Here is a 14,668-nt window from a genome sequence, read left to right as displayed (position 1 = left end):
GACTCTAGGCTCAGCATTATTTCAGTGCCCCACTGAGGAAATAAAACTGAGGAGAAAGGATGTCTATTTATTGGCTCTGGCTGGCATTTCCCTATCTTTTTCCCAGTAAGGCTATTTGGGCTTACTCTAAACCTCAGGGAGTAGACAGAGGCTAGAGCTAGAAGTTCTGCTGGTTGTCACTCCACAATCTCAACTTACCAGAATGCACGGCAGGTATATTTGCCACCTGTCTCTTCCAGACCTGGATGTCCAAGGTCAAGGGTGTCCCTTCAGTGTTATTTCTGGTCTTGTGGACATTAGGCAGTGGAAGTGGAAAATTGCTTTTTGGTTCTCCCAGGTTCTAGTGTGTCACTCAACCAGTGCCTAGAACTATGTTAGGCATAGTTGGAAGATAAAGAAAATGCACGAGACAGAATTGCTTCCCTCAAGAAGCACACAGAGGTTTGAGAGATCAAGACCAACATGTTCAAAACAGTTAGAAATAGACTATATCAGGGCAATTAAAGACAATCATTTAAGAACTTGCCCTGGCTGGTCTCTTTGGGAGGCATAGAACAGCACAGAAGGAAACCCAGGAGTGGCTGGGGTTAGAAGTTTCTAGAGAGGCCAGAATTGCCTCTGAAAGTAAGAACCGAACCCAGAGATGGGAAAACTTCAGGACTCCGGACTCATATAAATCAAGTGGCCTCTCTCCCTTCCATTGAAAGACTATTAAATAATAATAGCCAGCATTTATATGTCTCAGACACTGTTCTAATTCCTTTAACAAAAGTAGGTCACTCAGTCCTCCCAACAACCCAGTTAAGTAGGTACTATTATTATCCCTGTTTTACGGATGAGAAAATTAAGGTACTGGGAGTATCTGGCCCCACAGCCAGAACCCAGGTAGCTGACTCCAGACTCGGGCTCCTGCCATGTGCTCAGCTACTCCCTGTGGGCCTAAGCTGATGATCTGGCCAAGATTTAGGAGCCGAGAACATAGCGGAGACTGCAGCAGAGAGGAGGGTTGCCCACAACACAGAACCAGGGAAGGCAGCCACATCAGAGAACTCATCATACCCAAGGCCTCATGGCAGCAGAGCCAACACAATGCACTCCCCCAACAACACCCCCTCAAACTTCTTTCCTACTGGTTACACATCATGCAGGTAGGCAGACCACAGCGACCCAAGTTTTCACATAGTCCCAGGAATACCAGGACTGAGGGGGTGGGCAGAGAACATATCAGCAAAGGAAATGTTGGCAGAACTAATTACCTAGTTACTTCCAGAAGGGATCACAAAGGGATATTGTACAGTGTGATATGGATTCTGCTTGCTTTGGAAACTTCCAGAAGAGGGAGAGGGAGGACTTCCTGGAGGAGCCTAGGCTTGAGCTGCCCATTGCAGAAAGAGTAGAAGTAAGACAGCCTGGGTAGGAACCTCCCAGACAGGAGATGGGCAGGACTCTGGCAGGTCCCAGGGCCATGCAGGAACCCGGGGTGGCTACACCGAGGAAGGGAGGGGGCCAGTGTAGTGGGATGGAGAGGCCTTCATTGTCAGCTTCTGGAGGGCCTGCCTGTCAGGCTTTGAGAGTCCTCAAAGAGCCTGTGTAGAAAGCTGCAGTGCTCTCCACAGATCCTCATTTTACTCTCCCTGTAAAACTGAAGAAAAGAGAGAGAGAGAGAATATCTTGATTTTCCTTCTATAAGACACAAAACTTCCAAAATAGCTAATTTTTGCAATCCAGCTCCTTTGATAGGAATTGTGTGCATAGGGATATTTAAATGAGCTCTTTTTCTGTGCTGAGAATAAATCCATTTCTTTGCAATGTTTGCAGCCACAGTGTTCTGTGTCCACAGGCTTGCAAATGCTCTCAAAGCTCAGCCTACAGCCTGCTCTCCCACACACTCTAAAGCTGCTTCTCTCTCTAGAACAACTAACACTATGTCTTTCTCCCAGCCGTGAAAGCATGGTAGCATTCCTACATAAAAATATCAGTGTCTAGGGGCCTTTATTGAATTAAACAGGAGGCAGCAAATTCAGGAACTAGATAATGAGCACCTTCTGTATGGCAGACACTGGGGAATACAAGCATGAATTAGACCCTGCCCCTGCCTTCAAGAGGCTCAGAGGCCCAGGGAACCCATGATAAAAAGGCAGCCCATGGTGCCCTGGGGTCTAGTCAGGTGACTGACTTTCCTAGTTTTAGCACCCAAAGTCCTGCATCCCAAGAACACTTTCCCAAACCCATGCCCCCAGTCCCAGTCAAATCAGGAGTATTGGTCATCCCGTCAGAGGGCAGTGACTGTTGGAATCCACTTCCTCCTCCTCTCATAGCTTGCTTTCATCCCCACCCCTGTAAACAGCCTTTTGAGATAAACTAGTATTTAACTTAAAATAAAAATAATTGACAATGAAAATAAGAAGAACAATCTATCCTTTATAGTAGTTCTTGAAGGGGATCAGGATATGTCACCCCAAATATCCCATTTTGGAATAAGGATTATTTTGGGCTGAAGGCAATTAAGAAGCAATAGATGCAGGAAGAGTTCTCTGCTCTCCCCTTATCTACCTAAAAGCAGGGCATAAATTTCCCTTTGTGAAGGTGGCATAGATTTCCCTTTTGAAGTACCCCTCTCCCATACCAGGAAGAAGAGAGCAACTCTTATCACCAGAGTTGTCATCAAGATGAGTCTGCATAAAAAAACCTTACTAAAATTATCCTTATCTTCCATTAGTTTACCCCATATATTTCCTAGTCACTTCCCCATAATTTATTGTCCCTTGAAGCCAAACTGTCTTTCTTTGTTAAGAAAGGCATATAAGCTCCTAAGTCTAACTGCTTCTTTGAGTTTCACTTCTTCTATGTGAGCTCCTGGGCATGTAAAATATTAATTAGTTTGTATTCCTTTTCTCCTGTTAATCTGTCTTTTGACAGTTAAATTTGCAGTCCCTCAGTTACTGAACCCAAGAGGGTAGAGGAAAAATTTTTCCTCCCTGACATTCTTGACCCCGTCTTGCTCATTAGAGTCACCTAAGGAGGTTTTAAAACAAATCAGCACTGAGCTCCCTCCCCCAGAACAATTAAATCAGACTCTCCCCCAGGTACTTTCACTGTATAGCCAGGGTGGAGAAATGCTGCTTAGGGCTTAAGATGCCAGCGGGGAAGCAGCTAGAAGGGGACAACCGAATCCTGGTGTATTTCCTGGAGTGGTTTCAGCTTCAGAGCAAATCAGAGTCACTTGTGGATGATGGGGACAGACTCTGCAGGTCCTAACACAAATGCTTACTGAGGAAGCCACACTTAGGCACTTCGCACTTTCTGTCCTGGGACACTTTGATGGGAAACAGACAGAATGGCAGCAGGGCATGTCCACACAGTGGGGCTCCGTGCATCTTTTTGGAGGGACACCTAAGTGTGATGTCCTCTTCAGGGGGCCTAGGAACTCAGCCTGGTCCCTCCCCCCAACTTTCAGCCTCCTGCCTTGCTTCAAGAAGTCTATCGGAGGCTATTTTCCAGGCTACTACTCCCCGGTGTTCCTGATTTTCCCATTTGTCACCTCCGTGAGGGAAATTAGCAGTTTTGCCAGACCCCATATAAACAGGAAGGCAAGCTGTTAACAAGAGCCTCCTGCCCTGCTGCCAAGCTCAGAGCTTGCACTTCCTTCCTCAGAGCCTGTCAATTGTGAGCAGGAGAAAGGAGAAGAATGGACTCTCTCTGGGCACTGTGTGGGCTCTCTTGCGGCCACTTGAATGCGGGTGTCAGGGCTCGCTGACAGCTGGGTCTGCAGCTGGCTGGTTTTGTCTGTTTTCTGAGGAACAGCCAGGGACAGCCACTGATTAAACTGGGAACAAAGCGAGACTACAGTCGTGGCTGTGCACACCAATGCTGCTGAACAGCAGAGAACAATTAATTGCCATGTTGTGGAATGGGTGGATGGGGGCAGGGAGGCAGTTGGAAAATGTAAGAATGTGCAGGAAAATGTCAAGCAAGTGCTTGTGTTCATTAGAGGCTGAGAGCGAGCGAGCCAGCTCTCCACGTGTTCTTAGGACCTACCACAGTGTGGAGGGCCCTGGTCACTGCCTGCACATCCCACAGCCTCTCCAACTGGGGTGCTCTGAGACACTGGTGTGCTGCAAATGGGGGACACTGTGCCAAGCAAGATAGGTAGCCCCTTGGCTCCTGGGACGGCAGCTTTATCCATTTACTTTAGTATATGGTACAAAAATGCCCATTTCTATGTGTGTCACGACAGGAAAAATGTCTCTCTGCAGGTTTGCTATGGACTTCTGTCTAGGCACTCTGTGGGCCAGGCTCTATGTTTATGCCCTGGAAGCTTGCAGTCTAACTTCTATCCAAGAACCAAAAGAGGTCATTGGTAGCGAGGAGGACTCCCTGTTCCACCACTACCACCGCCGCCACCACCACCACCAAAGAAGATTGCTGCTGGCTCTTCAGGGAAGCTAAATTAGGAGAACAGTTTCTGCAGAGATGGGAAAAGTGTGTGTGTGTGTGTGTGTGTGTGGAGAGAGAGATTTAAGCCAGAGAAGCTAAACACATTCAAACAATAAAATAGATAGAGAAGAAGAGCAAGATTGGCATGCAAAGGGTCTGGAATAGCTGTGAGATGGTTTGGGGCCCAGACAAGGAGAATTTAGAAAGTGTTGGATCCTCTTTGATGTATCTTTATAAATATCGAAGATTGAAATTCCTTTTCATGATGCCATTATGTTTTACTGGATTGTGTGTTGGACTTCCTGCCAAGACCAAGCCTCATGGGGCCTTGGGATTTATTGGGATTATGCAAAAATGTTGTTTTTCCTATCCTGGGTCCCCTCTGGAAAGCTGAGCCCGAGATAAGAGATTTTGCACAGGTAGTTAATTTGGGAGGTGATCCCAGAGAGCAGAAGTGAGGAAAGAAAGGGAAGGAAGAAAAGCCAATATAGGTGTGTTATCAAGGTCATCATTCTGCAACCGGAACCTAATCCCATCCAGGACCTTTTTAGGAGTGCATAAAAAATCTCTCAGGATTGTCCACCTGAAGATCAGCCAGAAGAGGCATTCATCCATTAGTTCCCATCACCTTCCCATTTTGTTGGAGGGTTCCATGGGAGGGATTAACTCCCCAGCACGTCAAGACTGTGTATATGTGAATGCTATTGGCTCCTACTAGTGTCCACAGCATCATAGAAACTCCAAAATAGAGAAAACAGAAGACATGGGCCTGCTCTTGAGATAAGAGGCTATCAGGGTGAGGCCAGTATAGGCTGTGGTTAGAATTAGAGATGAGGTTAAGGATGTGGAGCAGGATGCCAGAGGCATCTGACCTACCATCACAGAGGATGTGGGCTAGGTCCCCAACTTGAAACATGAACCAATTGAGATACAAAGACAGGAAGGGTATGTAGAGGAAGATATGTGGCCTTAGGCCAAACTGTGGCAGAGGAAAGCTCAGGGCCTTTCTATATTCCTTTATGTGCCCTCTCCTACCTTGAGGGGCCTGCTGACCGATAGCTCTGCACACCACCAGAGCAATCCAAGGCCCTCACGCTATGACGGCTCCCGGAACTCCCACTGCATGACCCCCTCTTTTCAGGGCTCCCATGCTCTACTGCCTAGGTCCTATACCCTCCCCAGCACAAGCTCCACCAGTTGCCATTAACTTCCCCCTCCTTGTTGGGAAGATCTCTACCTACTGCTTCTCACGTGGTTGTGACTTTGGTCCACAATAAATGACTCTAGTGGTAAATTTCAGGTGGGCGGGTCCAAGGAAGAGAGATTTGTAGACAGAGTTGGGAGGAAAGGTCAAGAAGCCAATGAACTTCCTGTCCTGAGGGATGCCTTGAGGGAGCCCCAAACTGAACTCATATTTTCCTAAATCTATCTCGGTTCATGTGACGAGATGGGAACATTTCCTTTCTTAGCCAGGATGCCTGTTATGAGCTCCCTACAGTGCAGAGAAGAGAGCAACTTGTACTGTTTTTTTGCTTCCTGTATAGAGAGGGCAGGAATGAGGAAGTCCGGAGAACACTGTCCTGGACAGCTGCCACTGGGGACCCAGCCAAGTCTCCAAGAGCAGAGAGGCACATGGCAAGAAATTCCCATGGTGCACATACGTGGGTGTGATGGACACCCTCACTCACTGGCCTTAAGCTTCTATGTAACGAAATAGAAAAGGGTTCCTGCTTGATTTAAGAAATTGAACTCCTCCCCATGGCCCAAGCATCTCATTGCCTGTTGCATGGGCTTTGCCACTGACCTTGGGCAAGTATGAGCCAATGCTGGATCAATAATAGAGGATGCTGGACCTATTTATTTCATTTACTGCACCTCTGGTGGGGAAGTTAGAATGTGATTGGTGCTGTGGTACTTTTTTTCTAGCTTTATTTTTTTTAATTATTATTTTAAAAGTTATTATTATTATTTTGATTTGAAGTTACCTTCACTGTCAGCTCTAGTTTTATCCTAATTTGTGCTTCTCTTGAAACAATTTCCAAGGTGTCTTCTTTCCCTTAAACCCAAAAGGGAGGCTGAGGGAGTTTAGAAAAATTAGGTTTTGGTTTCATTAGTCAGGGTCCAACGAGAGAGGCAAAATCATTGATGGGGGGGGGTGTGTGTGTGAGAGCGACAGGCATTTAACCTTATTCAATTACGGAAGCTGGCTAAGGAGTCCGTGAGGCTGTTGTCTTTATGTCTCTCAAGTTTGAAGTCCCCAGGGAAGACTGTTGGGAAGGGAAGGTAGGTGCAAAGTAGAGGAGAACAAGAACAAGCTGGAACCCACAAGCATGAGGTGCAACCCAAGAAGAACTGAAACCCTCTGGGATTCATGCAACAACCCTTATTTGTACCTGTCATTTGAATACTCTATGTCTGGGATTCGAACTGATCAAAGCAAAATGATGGTTAAGACAAAGCTCGTTCTAGGCAATCCCCTAATATGAAATCCTGGTGTCAAGTTGCTCCCCTATTTTTAAATCTTTCCCAGGAGACAAATTTGAGTGTTCCTTCCTCTTCTTTTCCACTGTCCAGTCACCTCACCATTAGAGGTTTCTTATGACTAACTTAGGAACTTCCTGCTTTTAGTGCCTCAAACAAGTAGAAAACATCTGGTTTTCACTCAACAGTTATCATAGTTTCAAAGCCTAAAGTTACTCCCCACCTTTTTCCTTTCAAAGCGTAAGCAACTTAATTTGGTCTTTATTGCCTCTTTCAAAGGTTCCATTTTCCAATCTTGGTGGTACTTGTCCAGACTATCTCCAGGGCTCCTCTATCTGTAGAGCAGCAGCATCCAATAGAATGTTCTGCGATCATGGAAATATGCCATATCTGTACTGTCCAGTACAGTAGCCACTGGCCACATGTGGCTACTGAGCACTTTAAATGTGGCTAGTGTGACTAAGGGACTAAATTCTAAGTTTTGGTTATGTTTAATTAATTTAAATTTAAATAGTCGCATGTAGCTAACAGCTAACTCCCTCAACTGAATATAGCACACACCTGTTCTGGTCTTGTTTCTGGCCTCCCAAGTATTATCCTTGTTCTTTAAAGACCTGCTGACTTTTGTTCAGTTTGTTGTCCATTAGGACCCTTTACTCTGTGTAACTACTTTATAGTTCCCAGCTTCTGTTTGAGTGCTTTGATGTTTTTTCATGTCTTCAACTCTGTATTTACTGCTACTGAAACCCCATTGCTACCCCGTTTCTCATGTTGTTTGGAATAGTTTGATCAAAAAGGATGGTCATACCATAGAGTCAGCTGGTGGAGCACTACATATGAATTCCTCAGATGAGCAGAATGAGGGATAAAAAGAACAGTCATGACTTTCCTGATTGATAATTTCTTTTACATCAGGGGCTGCCTGTTGCTGCAAAAGTGGGGAACAGATAATATTGACTTCCGTGCTTCCCTACTTCTTACCCCTGATAACCTGCTGGCCTGATTTTCCTGCTTTTATATGTAATATTTTACTCCAGTGTTTGGAAATATTATGTCAAACTGGCCTTTCTGATTCTCAGAGGAGGGATATTACAAAACTTCAACAAAAATATTCATGAAATGGAAGTGGCTCAAAGGATCTAATAGAGAATCTGTTTGCCACCACCGCGTTCTTCTCTCCATTGCCCTTTTATTGTTTCATTGGCCTGTACTTTTGACCTTCCATTATACAAGAGAAGGGTGGTACAATGCTTTTACATGAGGTATTTGTTCTAAGATCCAAGAGATCAGGGAGTATATCTTTAATGTGATTAATTCAGTGTATCCTTTTAACAATTCTAATGCTCGGTTAGTAAAATGCTAAAACCTACAGCAAGTTGACTTTAGGAGATGCCAACAAAAGATCACTGGCTCTTTGCTCTCATTTTCTGGCACTGCTAAATTATATTTGTCTCTGTGTTCAGCATCTGCCCCAATCAGATGATGATTCTCCTGGGCATCCCCAGGAATCCCAGCCCCTCACCCTCACGTCCAGAGCCAGTGCCCCTCTGTGCCATTTCAAGTAGACTTGCACAGAATTAACGTTATGCAGTTAATGTGTAATTTTAAGAGCTGCACTTTTTTTTTGTATTTCCATTTTGGTGAGCAAACCAGATGCTTTGCCAAATTTACCCTCAGCTAATTGCATAGTTCAATGTACTGAAATGTGCCCTTGTTTGCTTAAAGCCTGCTGATTTGCAAAAGAAATTCTTCCAGGAATGTGGGTCAGGGTGGTCACTCCTGTGGAAGCTGAATTGACCAGGATAGAGCCGCTCAGGCCCGGCTGGGGTGGTGGTGTGTGAAATCCTAAGGAATAGACGACTCTCCGGGGCAGGATTTTCATTTTAACGATAAGGCTGCTGGAAGTAGGGGAGAGCTGGGGCCTGGAGAGACGGACAAAAATCAGTTTGGCTCTGATCCATCTTTGGAACCCCCTCAAGCTTTTCATCTTGAGCAGGCTTTGGGGCAAGATTGAAATAAAATGTTAATGCACAGCACAGCTGGAGGAAAATAATTTTAAAATCTGGCGTTTGCTCTGCCTCTGTCGCTGGAGGCCCTCTGATGAGATGTATGTGAAGCGGGAATCATTGTCCAGCAAGAACAGACTAAGGATGAAGTTGCTCAGTTACCCTGGCTTGTCCCTGAACCTGGAACCTGACTGCCACAGGTGTTCCTGGGGTTTGGCCCCAGGGCGGATCCCAGTGCTCCAACTCCTGCTACCACAGAAATGAGCTGAGAATGGAGGGGCAACCGTCAAGGGGAGGATGTCTGCCCACCTAAGTGACAGGAGGGTGTCCTACCTAACAGATGGGATGAATATCAACCTCCTGTCATTTTAGCACGTGCCCCTCCTCAGGGTGCCCTGGGGCAGCTCCAGATGCTGGTTGGCTGTGTGCTCCTGCCAGCCATGTTGTCTTGCTTGCTGTCTTTCCATTATCAGATATGTTTTGCTGCCCTACAAGGCAGACACAAGGGATCAACTCCCTGTATTTCACTCAGCTCTCATGAGCCATGTAGAACTTGCTTCAGTCCTTGGAAGTTCAGTCATTTTAATAACTGCATTAGTTTCCTATGGCTCTGTAACAAACCACCACAAATTTAGTAGCTTAAAACAACACCAATGAACCTCACTGGGCTGAAATTGAGATGTAGGCAGGGCTATGTTCCTTTGTGGAGGCTCTAGGAGAGAATCTATTCCATTTTCTTACCTCTTGCATCTTCTAGAGGTACCAGAGTTCGTTGGTTTATGCCCCCTTCCAACTTCAAAACCAGTAATGGCTGGTCTGTCTTTCTCACATAGCATCACTCTGACACTCGCTCTTCTGCTTGCCTCTTCCCCATTTAAGGACCCTTGTGATTACGTTGGACCCACCTGGATAATTCAAGCTAATCTCCCTATTGTAAAATCAGCGGACTAGCAACCTTAATTCCATCTGCAAACTTAATTTTCCTTTGCCATGTAACCTAACATATTCATAGGTTCTAGGGAGTAGGATGTGGACATCTTTGGGGGACCATGTTCTGCCCACCTTAAAAATTAATCCTCACCTTTCTCAAAGCCCTTTTACAGACCTCATTTTACCCTGAAAATGCCTGTGAGATAGGTGAGTGGGTGGGATTAATGTCTTTTAGTGGATAAGGAAGCAGAAACAAGAGTCAAAGAAACGAAGGTAAACAAGAAATATCCAGGACCCCACCATGCAGTTCTCCTAAAAGCTGAATTCCCTTTGCAGTTTCACTGTGAAGCGGAGCAACTGAATGCTGAATCTAGGGAAATCAAGGAAGAAAGAAACAGAAAATCCTCAACCTAATAAGAGGCTGGATTTAAAAGGTTTACGCTTAGCTTCTGCTGGCTGGCACTCTTTCTCTCTTTTATTCTGTTCTTTTTGGAGGGAGTTGAATTAAAAACTTCCCTGATCTTAGCACAATTTCTCTACTCAGGGGTCAGATTTAAAAACAAAACTGAACACGTGCACCCACACACACACACAGACAGACAGACACACACACACACACACACACACACACACACACAAACTAGAACATCCTATTGGGGTTTTTGGCTGTCTTTTAGTCAATGATACAAGGATTTACATTGTTAAGACAGGAATTAAACTTGAAAACAACGTGCCTTCCAGAAACGGACACCTTTACCAGGTGGCTGGAGGTTGGCGGCAAACATCACATGTGCTCCCTGAGGCTTGGAAATGGTAAATATATTCTAGAGCGGCCCAGCATCTCAGAAAGCAATTATGGTAGAACACTCCTAGGGCGTGTTTGCCTCAAGGGTAAGTGGTGACTGATTCTTCATCTTCTAGCTCCAAAACACGCCTGTCTCAAATAGTTAACATGAAAAGGGAAGGACTGTTTGCGTTGGAGAGTCCCAACACAGTTTCCAGCATATTTTCCATTTGCCTGATTTGCTCTTGGCCCTGAATGGAGAGAAGGTGGAGTTTTCTCTACTGAAATCATGAAAATCTCTTTGCTGGCATGTGTGCATTCAGATCTGCTCATGATATTGCTCACGTTATTGACTGCAGCTGCATTTGCTGTAAGTGAACCATGTCTCTGATGAGGATCACGTAGACTCGTGATTGCCCGCCTGTCCTTGCTATCGGAGTGGGCATTTCCATGAGGGGCTTGATTATTCTTTTATTTTTGTTGTGTCTTTTTCACTCCTCAATCCATGTGCCGATTTTGGTTTGTTTGCAAAAGGAAGAAATATTTGGCTCATTCCATTTCATACAGTAAAGGCAGCAGCTTACTGGGGGCTGTTTTTATAACCTAGAAGAATGAAGTTTTCAAAAGAAACTTGGCAAGCCATAGGTGTTATTAAGATTTTGTGTGATATGGAGCCACACAATAACACCCCACGTGCACATGTGCCTCACCCTTAACTCTATTCTTTTTTAAAGTTTAAAAATCAAAGCAAAACAAAACGAAAACTCTCCATCAAACTGTTATTAGATAAACTTGTACATTTGAGCGCCACAGTCTTTATGTCTATGAAATCCAAAATCAGTGAGGTTTTTTTGTTTCTGTAGGACCAAAAATTGATTTTGGGAAATATTTGTCTGATATTTAAAAAAATACCTTTTTATAAATGCTAAGGTATAAACACTGAGGAAGATCTGGCAACATCTTATATTTTTAAGATTACAATTTAGAAATACGCTGAGTTATAGATTCATAGGATTCAAGAAGTTATGAGTTTGTGGAAAGGTTTTCTCATTTTTTAATTTTAATAACCAGGCCCCTTACTGAGAGAAACAGAAAAGCATATGGGCACCTTAACTGGCACAGACCCACCAATGAATCAAATTGCCTCCCTCAGAATCCTTTTCTGACTGCTTCATATGTCTGATCATTTTTCTCCCTTGTTCATTTCTGTGTGAGCTCTGGGTTTGTACTTCATTAAGTTGCATTTGCGGGATTTTGCTTTATAAGACGTAGCTTTCAGTTTTATTCTAAGGGAGGAAGGAGACGGAAGTGGGGTTGTGTGCCAAGCTGCTTCAAAAGCCCTGCTGCTTTCTGTCTTCAACAGGGGGTTCGTGCTCTGGACCCCTTGGTTATTTGAAATGGGACAAAATCTGGTCCAGTGAGGCCCAGAGTTCTCTCCACCAAGCACCCCTTTATTATTCTCTCTTATACCCCAAGTTTTGAAAGGTACTCCTAGACTGTAAGTGTCTTGCGTGCAGGAACAGTATCTTACTCATCCTAGAATCACCCGTGCTGCCAAGCAATAGGACCTCAATTAACCTACAGAACTGAACAGTGTCGTAAAGCTTTGGAATCAGACATGCTTTAATTTGAAACCCAGCTCTGCCAATTACAAGCTATATGATCTTACTTAACTTATTAAACCTCTCTGATACTCAGTTTTTCTCATTTGCAAAATGGTAAATGGTATTATTATAATGATACAATTATTATAATACCTTGGAGGAGTAAATAAGACAGCGCATGAAAAGCACTTGGCTTTTTGCAAGGACCTACCTCAGAAAATGGCATTCCTTTAAATTAGTCTACAAAAGGGTTTCCTAGTTTTATAAAAATTAATCAGATACACATCTCTTTAACCGCTAGTCAACTTTGATGAACCTGTAATGACTGAGGTCAATGCTCTGAGTTGGTCTAATTCCAACCAAAAGCAAAAACACCTGGATTTTTAGTTCACCTGCTCAGCATTCCCATAGGTAAACATATTCAATTTTTAAAAAGACAGTAATAGCTCATTGGCCCTTTTTACTACTTGTTTTGACCCCTGGAGATCTGGGAGTCGAAGGTTGAGAAATAGTGTCATTGCTCCTGCTTTGGGGTCTAGATTGGATGGGTCTAAATCAACCCAAATATATCTTCAGAGCATGTGTTTGGGGAGAGAGCACTGCAGAGTGAAAAAGCGTGGTCTGTGGAGCCCCACAGGCATACGTGTAAATCCTGTCTTCTACTTACTTGCTGCGGGACCCAGGACAAGTTTCTTAACCTTGACAGAGTCCCAATTTTAGCTTCTGTTAAATGGGAATAATTCGTGCCTTACAGAGATGTCCTGAGAATCAATGAGATAGTGATAAAGCCTGAGCACAGCATCGGGTACGTAGCAGGCACTCATTAAACAGTGGCTGTTATTTGAATTAGTTTTGGAAGTCCAGACAAATTAGAGAGTTTACTCTTAGTATAAGAATAGCTGTTGGCTTTAAAATTAAGATGATTTTTCATGCTACAAAGACATAGACATGAGTAAATGTGGTGTTTCTACCTTCTAGGGAGTTTACCTATTAAAGAGAGTACTGTATATTAAGAATGAGAGACAGGAGCTCTGAGTTCTAACATGGCTCACTTATTCACTCATCTGTGCATTCAGTCAACATTATTAAGTGTCTACGATGTGCCAAGGATGGTCTTAGGCCTGGGGATACAGTGAATAAGATATAGTCCCTGTCCTTAAGATGCTCATTGACTGTAGAGGAAACAGATATTCAAACTTGCCTTCTACCTCATCAAGACCTCTGCCCCCGCTCCCAGCCTTGTCTGATGATTATTCTTCATGGTTTCATTTACACTTCTATCTAATAGGGATCCCAAGGGTCATTCATTCTGTCACTCTTAACAACACCTGAAAATCTCTGTACTGTGGTTTTTCTACTGCATTTGCCCCATATACTCCTAACTTTGGATCAACTTAACCATCTACTTTCTTCCCAAGAGTATCCAGATAGCAATAGAAAATGACCCAATTGTGTAGGTTGGAATAGCTGCATGCATCCATGGTCTCCAGCCTCAGCTAAGCTCTCAATACCACTTACTAATTTTTTGCCTGGTCCTGGTCACTCCTACCCTTCTTCACATCCCATGGTGTGGTCTTGTCTACCTCTTCAGTCTCATCTGTCTGCTCTCTTCCTGTCAGCTTGCCCTTGAGCATTACACACACTGCTTGGGATTCCCTACCCACAACATGAAATTTCTGGCCTCCTTGACTTTGCTCATGGCATCCCCCAGTCCTGGGGAGAAGGAGCCCTGATCAGCAAGGATTCAAGTAGTCAGTTCCTTGGCAGACACATGTCTAGAGTAGAGATGAGTGCCTCAAGTTATCATAGCTGAATGACATGAAAATCCATCTTTCATCTCATGATTATCAAGCAATTGTAATATTATAATTTGGCTTTTTAAATAGATTTTCTACAGGAAGAAAATATACTAGCAGTTGTATTTTGCATTATAAATTAATAAATTTCTACATCAAACTTTTATGAGTTTAGTTACTGTGATCACTCCTTTTGAGACTGTTTAGTTATGGATATACTAATAAAATTTCTCCTTTTTTTTTTTTGCTGGGAAAGATTCGCCCTGAGCTAACATCTGTTGCCAATATTACTCTGGGTTTTTTTTTATTTTCCGCCCCAAAGCCCCAGTTTATAGTTGTATATTCTAGTTGTATGTGCTTCTAGTTCTTCTACATGAGCCACTGCCACAGCATGGCTACTGACAGATGAGTGGTGTGGTTCCATGCCCAGGAACTGAACCCAGCTGCTAAAGCAGAGCATGCCGAACTTTAACCACTAGGTCATTAGGGCTGGCTCTAAAACTGAGTTTCTTGGTGGAAAAGCCAAGGATCAAATGACCAAACACACACAGACAACCCCAAAGTAATTAGCTGACCTCCTGAGGTGATGTATCTATCTGATCTCCCTAAATCAACAATGACTTCTAAAGA

Source organism: Equus przewalskii, chromosome 14 (assembly GCF_037783145.1).
Source record: "Equus przewalskii isolate Varuska chromosome 14, EquPr2, whole genome shotgun sequence".
Classification (NCBI taxonomy): Eukaryota; Metazoa; Chordata; class Mammalia; order Perissodactyla; family Equidae; genus Equus; species Equus przewalskii.
Note: the sequence above shows the minus strand (reverse complement) of the source record.